Source organism: Oreochromis niloticus, linkage group LG19 (assembly GCF_001858045.2).
Source record: "Oreochromis niloticus isolate F11D_XX linkage group LG19, O_niloticus_UMD_NMBU, whole genome shotgun sequence".
Lineage (NCBI taxonomy): Eukaryota > Metazoa > Chordata > Actinopteri > Cichliformes > Cichlidae > Oreochromis > Oreochromis niloticus.
In genome coordinates this window covers 23,845,099-23,857,292 of record NC_031983.2, presented here as the reverse complement: position 1 = coordinate 23,857,292, position 12,194 = coordinate 23,845,099, and the positions used below count along the sequence as shown (strand labels likewise).

At 37.3% G+C, this 12,194-nt stretch overlaps 1 protein-coding gene across 3 annotated transcripts in view; it reads right to left on the bottom strand.

The window, feature by feature from the left end:
- LOC100711379 (leucine-rich repeat and fibronectin type-III domain-containing protein 2) overlaps nt 1-12,194 on the bottom strand; it is a 127,813-nt gene that overhangs the window by 47,640 nt on the left and 67,979 nt on the right. For 2 of the 3 annotated variants that reach the window (XM_019349130.2, XM_013271468.3), the window contains exon 2: nt 6,462-6,580. The exons of the other annotated variant lie outside the window; for it this stretch is intronic. The gene's annotated coding sequence lies outside the window, so the exon portion shown is untranslated. The remainder of the gene's footprint in view (nt 1-6,461; nt 6,581-12,194) is intronic. 3 annotated transcript variants of the gene reach the window in all.

The following is a 12,194-nucleotide window of genomic DNA, read 5'->3' as shown; positions in this document are numbered from 1 at the left end:
ACTAATGTACCTCAGGACAATGCTGTATTATACTATAAGAGTGTATAGAAGCTTCCTGGTAATATTGATTTTCCTCAAAGGCATTTACAATATTCAGCTGGAGTCACAATAAACGGTACATTAAGCAAAATTCTGTTTTTTCAGGAACATATAGTGCAGTTTAATACTCTAAGGGTGCTAAAAATAACTTATTTTGAAACTTAAAACAATGCACCCTTATAAACAGTTATTCTTAATAATTCTAAATTCTAGTCATAATACATGATGAAGTCTTAAAATGATTATTTTATTGTTTTAAATTTGCCTTTTATATTTTGATATAGGGTATATATAGATATATAGATATAGGGAAAGGTATTTTTAGGTTTTAAGTAAGGCTAGCTTACTGGACTTGGTTTGTCAGGGACATGCTCTAAAAACTCTGGATATTGCATTTCCCGTTTCTCTGAAGAAATTACAGAAGGTATGTCACTGGAGGACATTATGCTGTCTTAAGTGAATAAATATTTCTCCATGTGTCTCCATATGGCTAGTTCCAGAACTAGTATCTCAAATAAACAGCTCTTCTTTTCTCTCTTTCCTGTCCCATCACCCTGGCCAGCTGCAGCAGATATAGTTGCCTCCTTGAGTCTAGCTATGGGGGAGGTTTTATTCCACTAAAAGGGAGTTCTTCATCCCCACTGTTGCCGAATGCTTGTTCATAGAGGATTGTTGGACTTCAATATGCAACACTATAAAACGTACCTTACTGATCTGAGCTATATTAACTGAGCTGAACTGAAAAGAAGCCCAGTCAGCAACCATAGACTCTCCAAAAGCTAAACCTAAAAATAAAACAACACACGCCACCTTTTTGGACTGAGAAGAGAAATATAGGTCTGCCAAGTAAAGCCATTTACTTGGCAGACCTATTTGGATCAACTTTCTGACTCTCTCAGTACTAATTCTGGTCTCTTAGGTAAATACTGTGGATATAATTAGGTAAGCTTTGTCTAGGTTCACAATTCAGCTTATTGGACTTGCTATAATTAGACTCCTGGAAAGAGCTTTACAGTGAGCTTTACTGATGATGGTTTACATTTCAGTGGAAGAGCAGAACAGTATAAAGAGGACTGCCAGTTTTTCCTAAAGCTTCTGCCCAACTTCAGTAGCACTGTTTTGTGCTTCACCTTTTGTGGTGAGGCCAACTGATGCACCACACCACCTCTTTTCCTTTTATTGTCTAAAAGAATAGTTTTAGTTGATCTGTCTTGTTACTCTATACTGTACAGTAAGTGTGAAACTTCTGGAAGCAATTTGGAGGCAAAAAACAAAAACAAAAAAAACTTACAGGAACACCAAACATGTCCATGACGGTCTTATAGAAATCAGCTCAGTTCTTCTGTTGTGCCTGGGGTACGGCGCCTCCTTACCTGAATTCTTTATCTGTTTTTTCCAACCAAAAGCTAAATTGAAACAAGCACGGATTAACTCAATGTCATGGTAGCTTTGTCCCTGGGATAATGGGGGACAATGAGCTCTGCAGTGACAGCAGTAAATGATGCCAATTTTCTCCCAGAAAGAGAAAATGATAGAACAAGAATGGAGGGGAAGAGTTTGGGGAGATAGCTTAACACTCTAATCCAACTTTGTAAATCAGAATGCTTGGGGGCTTTGCTGAGTGTTTTTTCTGTAGAAGTGATTCATATCATCAAATCATTGCAATGTAAGCAGTACAAATGCTGGCTGAGGGTTTGTGACAGGATGGTTTTTAGAAGACTGGGTAAATGTCACAGTTTGGAGAAAAGAAAATTTGACATTTTTCTTAAGGGAATGAAAAGGTTCAGTTTTCTCCTACTGGTAGGAGTGAACACTATGCATTATAATTCTTTATACTGTGAACTTCTGTTCCAAAACTGTTCATATATTTGGCTACCTTTGGCCTTTGTTACTCACTGACAGAAGACCCTTATCTGTAGCTAGCGCATCAAGGCTTCAATTGACTAGATAAAGGAATCCTTTGGACTTATTTGTGCAAAGCAAGCAGTATTTGATAGAATGTCAGTATTTGAAGCCTTGGTATGAAAATGCTTTAATGTATGACAGCTAATCTTTTTAGGCTAGTTCATTTAAATAGTGTATTTATGCTTGCTTTACTTTTATTACATTTCACAGAAAACCGAGTCAGCTGTATGTTTGTTCATTTTTCATTCTATAAAATGGAGAATAGTTCTTATCTATTATACAGTGATTTTTTTTTTCCTTTTCATTTCTGGCTGCCCAGTACAACCTTTTAACATCTGAAGATATTATATTTTTTTAATATTGAAGTTACATTAAAGCTGTGTTTATTTCTTTTATTACTGCCAGTTACATTTCTGACTCGTGAAGCTCCTGTATAGTCTCATACGTTTTGACATATTGCTCAGCCTATTCAACATCATAGGAAATAATCTCTAAGAAAGATATTGGGTGACTGACTTATCGGGAAAATAGAGCTGCACACACATGCTCTGTGTTTTTTTTTTTTTAAGTTAGCAACCACAATCTGCACATGGTCAATCCCTGACAGATGCCTGATAGCAGTTCAACATCCACACAGGGCTGACCCGGGAAGAGCTCCGCATGGACTCAGCAGGGGGATTTATATGATTTCTATCTCTGAGGTCTAAAAAGAAATGATAACCTATTGATCTTAAACATCATGAGAAATGAAAAGAAGATTAACTGAAATGCTATGGATTATATAAAAAAAACAACTCACAAAATATACACTGAGCACCAGAGAGAGAGAATTATACCTAGATTCAACAATCACTTCATTATAAGCAGTCATCCCATACTAGGTCAGGCCTGCCTTTGCTCTGAAAATAGCTTTTATTCCTTGGAGTCGTGGAGTCTGATGTTTTGGAAACCTCCCTTTAAGATTATGTGATGTTAACTATTCATGCTTATTTAAAAAGGTAGAGTGCTTCACATTCATGCTGCTAAGCCACCATTTTAACACATTCAAATTCAGACCTGCCAACTGGTGAGGTCGCTGACATCCACTGAACTGAAACCAGTCTAAAATTACTTTTGATTTATGATATGTTTTATTATCATGGTGGATGTTTTCAATGAAAGAAGGGTCCGCCAAAGGCTAAGGTGTGTTGTGCTTTCTGTGCACTCGTCACAATTGTGGTTATTTGGGTCACGGTATCCTTTCTACCCCACTTAATCTGGCCACTCTCCTCTGAACTTACTCATCAACAAGGAGCTGCAGTCTGCAGACCAGCTGTTTGCAATGTTTGCATTCTGATAAAACTAAAAAAGCCCCCAAAAACCATTTCACACACAAACACAACCTTCCCCCCTCCATCACATCATACACCATACATGATTCAGACCTGTATGCATAAAATTTCAGGCATTGCATTCTTGCCACAAGATTGGTAATTGGATTAATACATGAATATTCAGGCAAAAAGGTATTCCTTTTTAAAGTGTTCAGTAAGCACACTTTAGCTGCATTAAACAAAACAGCAACAAAAGCATATCCCCATCCATTAGTCTATTTCTTATCTTTCTTTTTGTCTCAGTTTAATTCTATTTTCACCATCATAACCTTCCTAATGGTTCTGCCTTTAAGAGTTGGCAAATTCTTCCTCCAAAACTGAATGGGGCAGCAGATTAAATATCTAACCTGTGTCCTCCTGTCATTTTCAGTAATGAGAAGAGAAATGGAACCCGAGACCTCGTTCATCTATCTGAAAAATACATCACACACATTTGAGACACAATGTGTTTCAGCTACACCAGAAACAAAAGCACAAAAGCCACCTAGCAAATCTACCCTTTACATATGCAGAAGTAGCCAGGTTACTCTGACAAATCAGGAGAAATTGAACAAACACTATATGTTACTGCAGTAGGTTCCGTGTTTAGTGTCTCTCCCTTGTCAAGCTTGCTTTGAAACTGTGGCTTTCTTACTTTAAGCAGGATATGTGCTGCTTCCTGATTCATTGAGCATGTGGTGGAGTTCCCTGTACTGCGAATACACTGTTTTCCTTTACAAACGTCTAAATATTGGAGTAAGAGATTTAGTACTACATGACCCCTGCACCCTAGCAGTGCAGCGTGGGGAAGCAAGTCACCTGATAATTTGTTTTGTGAGCTCCAGCTACTACAATATTCACTGCTCTTTGTGGATTTAGCCAACTGAGATCAACAAGATATAAGCAGATGGTACGTGAGCTATATGGCTGATTTCCAACCTGCAGCCACTAAAGCTTGTATAAAGGTACAAATTCAGTCAGTAAATCTAATCAACACCACAAACCTTAAAAATAAATCAATGCAATCAGTCCAAGACCTACTATGGAGGTGGATGTGAATTGGTCAACACTTACTGCCCTGAAAACCAAGCACCCCAGCAGCAAAGGCTTCTTGTCACCTACATTATAGTGTAAAGGTCTAGCAAACAGAATGCTTTTATAGTGAAAAAAGGGGTGAATACCTTATTTGGAAAATTTGTTATTATTATTATTGTTATTTGTCCCCTTAATTCTCAAAATTATAAGATGCTATAGATTATCTTTTGACAAACAGACAGCTAGTGTACAACCGTGCTGCCATGGTGGAAATACATCCATCCATAATGAGTGAGAAGAAATTCATAGAGTCTCCAGACATCTTTGGCAATGAAAAAAAGAAACTAGGAGACATCATGTCAAACAGCCAAGAATTACAGCTGTCATTGATGAGCTAGCTGATGAGCTACAAAAAAAAGTGAATGTTTACTGTCAAAGAAAATTATTCAGATTGCTTCAACAGCCAGACAGAAGAATGTGTGAATCTGTGATTGACAGAAAAGATAAACAAATATGGATTTCAGCAGATATGGCTTTACTTTTATGAGTTCAGTTAAATTTAATTTAATGATATAGGTCAAATTAACAACAACAACAATTCCTTCAAGGCACTTTATATTGTAAGCTAAAGACAATCACGCAATTCCTTTTCAACAAGAAGAAAACCATCGGTAAAAGGAGGCAAAGAGAGGGGCAGCATGCTGCCTCAATTGGTTGAGTGAAGGGAAAGAGAAGAGAACAGAGAGACGGGGCAAAATACGGACCGTGGCATAGAGAGACAAAGTTTAATAATTACTAATGATTAAATATAGTAGTGCATAAACACACGAGGAGTGAAACTGGGAGCCGGTTCCATGGTAGAGGGGCTCTATCTCCCATTCTACGTTTAGATACCTTAGCAACCATAAGTAAGACTGCAGTCTAAGAGCAAAGTGGTCTGTTAAGATACTGTGAGGATAAGATGTTTTAAGATAAGATGTGGGGCCTGATTCTTCAGGACCTTGTATGTGAGGAAAGGTATTTTAAATTGGAATCTCGATTAAACATGGAGATAATGAAGTGAAGCTAATATGGGAGAAATATGCTTGCTCTTTCTAGTCCCTGTCAGTTCTCTCACTGCAGCATTCTGGATCAACTGAAGGCTTTTCGAGGAGCTTTTAGCACAGCTTAATAATAATGAATTACAATAGTCCAACCTAGAATGAATAAATACATGAACTAGTTTGCAATGGAAGCTTTCCATGTAATCATTAGCTAATATTCACGTCTGGCTCTCTTCCACGGTTGTCTTTTGTCCTGACATCGTGTGATTGTTGGCATTTTCTCTGTATTATTCTAGGGTCTTTACCTTACAATATAAAGCAGCTTGAGGTGGTTGTTATTATGATTTGGTGCTATATGAATACAATTGAACTGACAGAAGGTCATCATGTGGTATTTAGTGCCAATTTAGCCTCTACATAAATTCCATCCTTATAGAACCACAAGCAAGTCTGGTGTTTTGAGCCTGCAGTTGTGCATGGACACATACACAGTGTAACTGTGAAACTGTTGCTCACATAGTCATTTCTATAACATGAGCTAAAGGGGTCTTGATATTATTATTGCTTTGGCACATTGGAGTGTCATCTCCAAGTGTTTAACATGACAAAATGATGCACAAAATGAAAGGTTTTTTTTGTTTGTTTATTTATTTTTTTGTTGAAATTAAAACATTGAAGCACCCCAGAAACTATCATCAAATTTGCACCTCCTGGGAAAATCAAAGCTCAGTTAACATTCTGTTTTTAAGTATTTTCAAAGTAGCTGAAATGGTGGAAAATATGAATACCTGAAGAAATTCTGCCTATACAAAAAAATAAATAAAAAAAAAAATGTTGGAAGAGGCTACGAGGGAGATTAATAGAAACTGAATGCAAAGCAAAAGTGAACCTCAAACAAGGATTAATTCGATGCAGAGCTCTGAGAGTTGGCAGGGTTCAAAAGCAAGTTTTTGTTGGCAACGTGTGGTTGTGGTGGGGAAATATTCTCTTCCTACTTTAAGTACAGAACTTAAGTAAACTAACAAGTTAGACTCTACCACTATAGCTTGAATGACTATGCTTTCTTGTGCATTATATTTGTACTCACAGTAAAAGCATCTGTTGTGTGGTCAGGTCAGGTATCCAAACTCATATTGATTCATCTTTATTCATACAACACCTCTTCTATGTGGTTCTCAATCACATCTGTTGAGTCTGTTAGGTGACCTAAAACAGAAGGTGCACAACAAAAACCCCCACTGTTAGAAAAAGGCAGTTATGTTCATCTGGTCATACTAAAAGCAACAACAATAAAATAATAAAAATGCTGAATTAAGCAACAGTTTTTGGTATCTAGCTACAAAAGCACACGGTTACATTCAAAGTGCACTTTAGAGTGTAGGAGGGGCAGAAAAAAGAAAAAAAAAAACATCTTTTGCTTTCCGATTTGATGATTACATCACTCAAAGTGGGGGGGTTTTTTTCAGTCTTTACAGTTAAGAGGAAATATATAAAGATGTATCTAAAAAGGTCAAACAGACGCTGATTCAGGTCCAAGATGTTTTCAGATAATGTTTCAGAGGAGTCCTCCCTGACCAAATCTCTTAGTTTCATAAAGGGAGGAAATGTGAATGGTGGAATAATACAGCTCTTAATAAATCTCCTCATTAAAATTCTGTGACCATGTCATAGCACATGTCCTCCCAGAGCCCACTGCAGCTTCTCATCCTAATGAGAGCAGATAAAAGCACAGAAAGTGAGGGAGAGAAAGGTAGACACAAGCCGGTTTCAGAGTGTTTATTTTGGCAAAAACTGTGTGTTCTGGCTTCAGGCTGCGTCAGGTGAGGTGAACAAACAAAAAGCAATTTTGAAGTCCCATTACAATTTCTACTGTTCTTGTAGAATAATGTGTCTCTGCAAAAACAAGGCTCCTCTAAAGATCTGCATCTGTCAAGCGCCTGTCTTTGCCAAATCAGACGGTTGGGGTAGAACAGTAAATGACACAAAATCTCACTGGCTGAACCAGAAGGAGCCGCAATCTTATGGCAGCGGACAAGACACACCAAATTAAATAGTGTCACTGCGATACTGGATAATAAGCACTGTGTCACAGTAGTCTAGCATAACAAAAAAGCAGATGGCTTGATCTCTGAAAATAGCCATTCTTTGCAGTATCTCCATTAAAACCTGCCAGTAGCTCCAGAGATGTGAAGCTTCTTTAAATGGTTTGCTCACATAAAATTATGGCAAAACAAATATATTCTCACTTTAGTGTAGCCATGTTGATACTTATGTTTTAGTCTGTTCACATTTTTTCATGTTTCTCCAAATAAACAGAAGTGAAAGTGTTTTTATTAGAAACCAGAAATGGATACTCTAGACAATCTGCAGAGTACACAGTCTGCAGTTTTCTGATCATTCTTAGCAGGAGAAAGTACTTCTAATGAGTTTGTCAGTGTCACTCAAGCTAATGGCTCATTGTGCTGCAATGTAAACCTATTACACACGTACCAATAGTAAATTAATTGTTTTGGCTTAATTCAAATGAATAAAGATACTTTAATATGCCTGCAAACACTGTCAATATGGGAAAAGATGAAATAAAATTGGATTTCAACATCTAAGATCACCCAGTGCTCAGAATGGGGACACTGAAGTGGGGTCCTCATCCTTAGCACAGATAAACAGAGCGCAACTGATTACATTTCTTCACATCTATGTCATGGTCCATCTAGACTGTGGACACTGTTTCTGACACATTTTGCATCAAGTTTTTCAAATTATCGCTTTTTCAGTGCTGTAGGGATGATACGTGTCCCCACTCACTCTACTGTAACAGTGAGGCAATTTCTGCCTCCATCCCAAATAATCTGGGATTTAGATGATCTGAATTTTACCAATAATTCAGATCATCTCATTCCATCCAATCATAAACTATGATCTATTTAATGATAACTCATTTTAAGCCAATATGCTTTTTAAAAAACGCTATGATCGGCATTGTAATTTTGGAATCTTTCTCCATGCACAGTGTCTAAATGTTGATTTAAGAATACTGAAACTCTTTCAGAAAATGTTGGGGTTTCTTTCCAGATTGTAGACACAGACTGAGAGTAATCAGGTGAGATTTGTATTTCCAAACATCACCAAAACTGTACACACACCCAGGCAATATGTTCTCCATAATGTTTGGTGCATAGCTACATGGATTTTCTCAGCACATCTGTCATTGTAGATTTGACACCACTGTTATGAGTGAGTGGTGCAAAAGCCCATTTTAAATGCGATTTGTGCATCTCAAGTGTCCACAATGAGACACATCTGAACAAATCCAATTGTAATCACATTTCAAACCACCTAACCACCAAACGTGGTTTGGGTCAGATGTGCAAAATGTGATTTCATGTTGCTTTTTAGTGTATAGGCTTTCTAAAATCAATCTGGATACGATCTTGATTTGTCCAAAGTAAGAAAGCCCTAAGTAATCATTTCCACCTTTATGCAATCATTTTTTTTTACATCCAAGCTTATTCCAGTGACTGGAATCTGCCACACAGTGGAAATGTTTGCTGAATTCAGTACAACTAAGAACACAAGAACACACAACAATAATTGTTGTAACGTGTATCTTGTAGCAATTAAGAAGTTTATATACATAAGCACAGATAAACGTCAATTTCTCACTGTTTTTCCTTCTAGCTAGAAATTAATGTTTGAGACAATATTTGCCCTGCAAAAATATAAAATTAATCTTTCAAGCTATCTCATCAATGACCACAACAGCATTGTTTATTAAGAAACAACAAATTCATGGGAATGTTAAGCTGCAATTCCTAATAAAAACTACAATCAGTGAAAAAAAGAGAAAATAAACTTTTCCTTTAGAGGCAAAGTGTTATGTTGTCGTGTCAAGTGAGTTCTGCCTCTGTCACGGTGACAGGCAGCAGCATATCCTCCCAAAATCCCATTGACAAGCACTTTCTGCAATGAGAGATGTTACTAAGCCACAGAGATTTCCTGACTCCCTTGGTTGTAGAGGTTAGGTGTTGCCAAGTACACCTCTGCTTTCATTCTGGCAAAACAATATAGTTAATGAGATTCCAGAGCCTGCAAGCGGTGTTCTCCATCTCTGCGTAAACCCACCTACGGCAGCCCAAGTGCCCACACTGGCTCGTCGTGGGCTTAACATTGTTCAAGTGCAAACAGGCATGGAGTTGTAAAAGTTCAACTGGAATTCAGACAGTTACGATTTCATGCTGTATAATTGAGGCGCTGCTGTTGGCATACATGTGGCGTAGGTCATCAACGGCTGTCACTCTGGATTAGGTTGATGTAAGAGAGTGAAACATGGCACACTGAAAAAAAATATTATTCTTTTCCTTACTTTTTCTTTTTATTTCTCAGCACCTAAAAAATGCTAGAGTGGTACAATACCTCTGCTGTGGTGGTCACTTACTTCATATAAAACAAGGCGCATGCAAGCAAATAAATATCAAATGCATTAGGAAAGGCAAGAGCTCATGCTGAGAAGATCTGATTCAAAATAACTTTCATCAGTCATTATGCATGGTCATTTATGCCAAATGATCAAAATGGATGGATAATAGTATAATAAGAAATAAGAAATACTAAATAATATTCAAGAAATTACTTGAATAAAGGAGTGTTCACTGTCAACCACAGATGTGTATCCACATCACAAATCTGCTTGTACAAGCCAACATTTGAGGAGAGAGGAAGTCCTGGAAGTTTCTATTGACCTTGTTTTATCTTTACACTTTTAAGCTTAAATTTCAAAACTTACATTTTACTACTGATTTTATCTACTGTTCTAATTTTTGATTTTATATACTGTTTTGTTTGTTTGTTTTAATCAATTTTAAATCGTGCTTTTTATTTGTTTTTGTTTTTAATGTCTCTGTAAAGCACTTTGAATCACCTTGTTGTTGAATTGTGCTATATAAATAAACTTGCCTTGCCTTGCCTTACAAAACAAGGTCAAGCATACGCACATCTACATGCATTCTCCTTATTCCTGATGAATTGTCCTTTCAAATCACACCCAATCTCTTTCTGCAAAGAGGCTTGTCATCAAAGGATTGCAGATATGCTGAGTATTCCATGACTTTACCTCTCTGAAAGAATTTGCACATGACACCTGAGCTGCAAATGAGGTCTCTCATAGATGTGAAGTCAAAAAGAATGCCACACACGTCCCTCTGCCCTGCTGTTGGCATCGTTTTGATCCAAGCGCTGGGAGAAGGGCAGGGGTGGATGGCGGGGTTGTACCTATGAATGCTAATAAATTGTGTCTTCAAAGACGTAACACTCCCTAAAGTCACCTTAAACTCTTAGACGAACAATATGTGTAGACTCAAAAGTAGACCTGAAGATTATTTTCAATAACGGAAAGTCATTTTTACTTTACGGTGCACAGTCCTGAAAAAAACAACAAACAAATCCTTCCATTCAACTAAATCATGAAAACATGAGAGATGTATGGTAGAGTTGAGAATGAGTGAACCTTTAGAAAAAGTTACCAAACAAACATTTTGCAATGCTTTGTTTCCTCTCAACTTCATACACTCATATCCCAGCACGCAAGCTAGCACATTGTCTCACCCATTTAAATAGCTATTTTATCATTGCCAGCACCCCAACTGTGCCATACATTATTAATAATATGCATCACTTGTCTCACATCTTTCATACTGTATGGGCATGCGTTCAGTCTTACATTACATTAAATAAGCTCTCTGAACCTCCTCTTCATTGAACCTACTGTGGTTTTACAACACTGTAGGCTCAGTGCAGGGGAGGTTAGCTTGACCTGCTGTTGGTTCTATCTTTAGCTTTGCAGCACTCAGCTTGTGGATTGCCACAGAGGGCCTTTTGGTTCATAATTCATGTATTTGAGCAAAATCAGCTTGAAAGAAATTAATGCTACCTTGGCTCCAACCAGCAACCATTTGATCATTATATACATGCTTAACTGTTGAAACCAGTCTTGACCTCTCAGGAGAATACCAAGTGAGGATATGTGGAGAGTTGTGTTGTGAAGCAGCTTGTGTGGGGGATAGAGAGTGGTCACAACAAATTAGTGAAGAAAATGTATAAAATTAACTAGAAGCCTATGTGGAAAGCACATCTTCTGCAAAGGCTAATAGCCTATTTTGGAATTTTTGAAGACAGTGATCCAAAGCTGCACCCGATTTTATAGAGGCTCATTTTTGCCCATAACCCACCACGCTAGCAGATCTCAGGGAATGCAGCCTTGTAGGTTTTTTTTGCACAATTCCTTCCCCTTGGCAGAGGAATAATCAAACATGGATTTTCAAATAACAGCAGGATGGAGTAGCTTTAATGTAAAGTATGCCTGTCTGCTCTGATCTCATAATACCAATATTTCTACCCAAGCTTTACAAATGTAACCACTATATCCTATTACTACATGTTTATTATATGTTAATACCATATACTGCACATAATATGTGCAGCAAATACATTAAGCCTGTTGAACAGAACTCTATGACAGTGATGCTGATCTTGCAGCTCACTTGGTTTGTTGCATAGTAATCATATTCCTCATTTATGGTCTCAGTTGCAAGCTTAATGTTGAATGCAACATTAAAAAAATATGGTTCAATTAGAATCAAACACATGAAAGCTAATTCAGAGCATTGGGTGCATTCAGTTTTTAACTTGTGATATTTTGTTTAGTTTTTTTTAAGAAAGACTCAAATACAAAAGGCTTTAAACTGGTATTAACTAAACTAATAACGACTTCAGGCTAAGTATGTCCATTTTTTTTATACAGTCTGTGTACATGGTGTGAAATGGT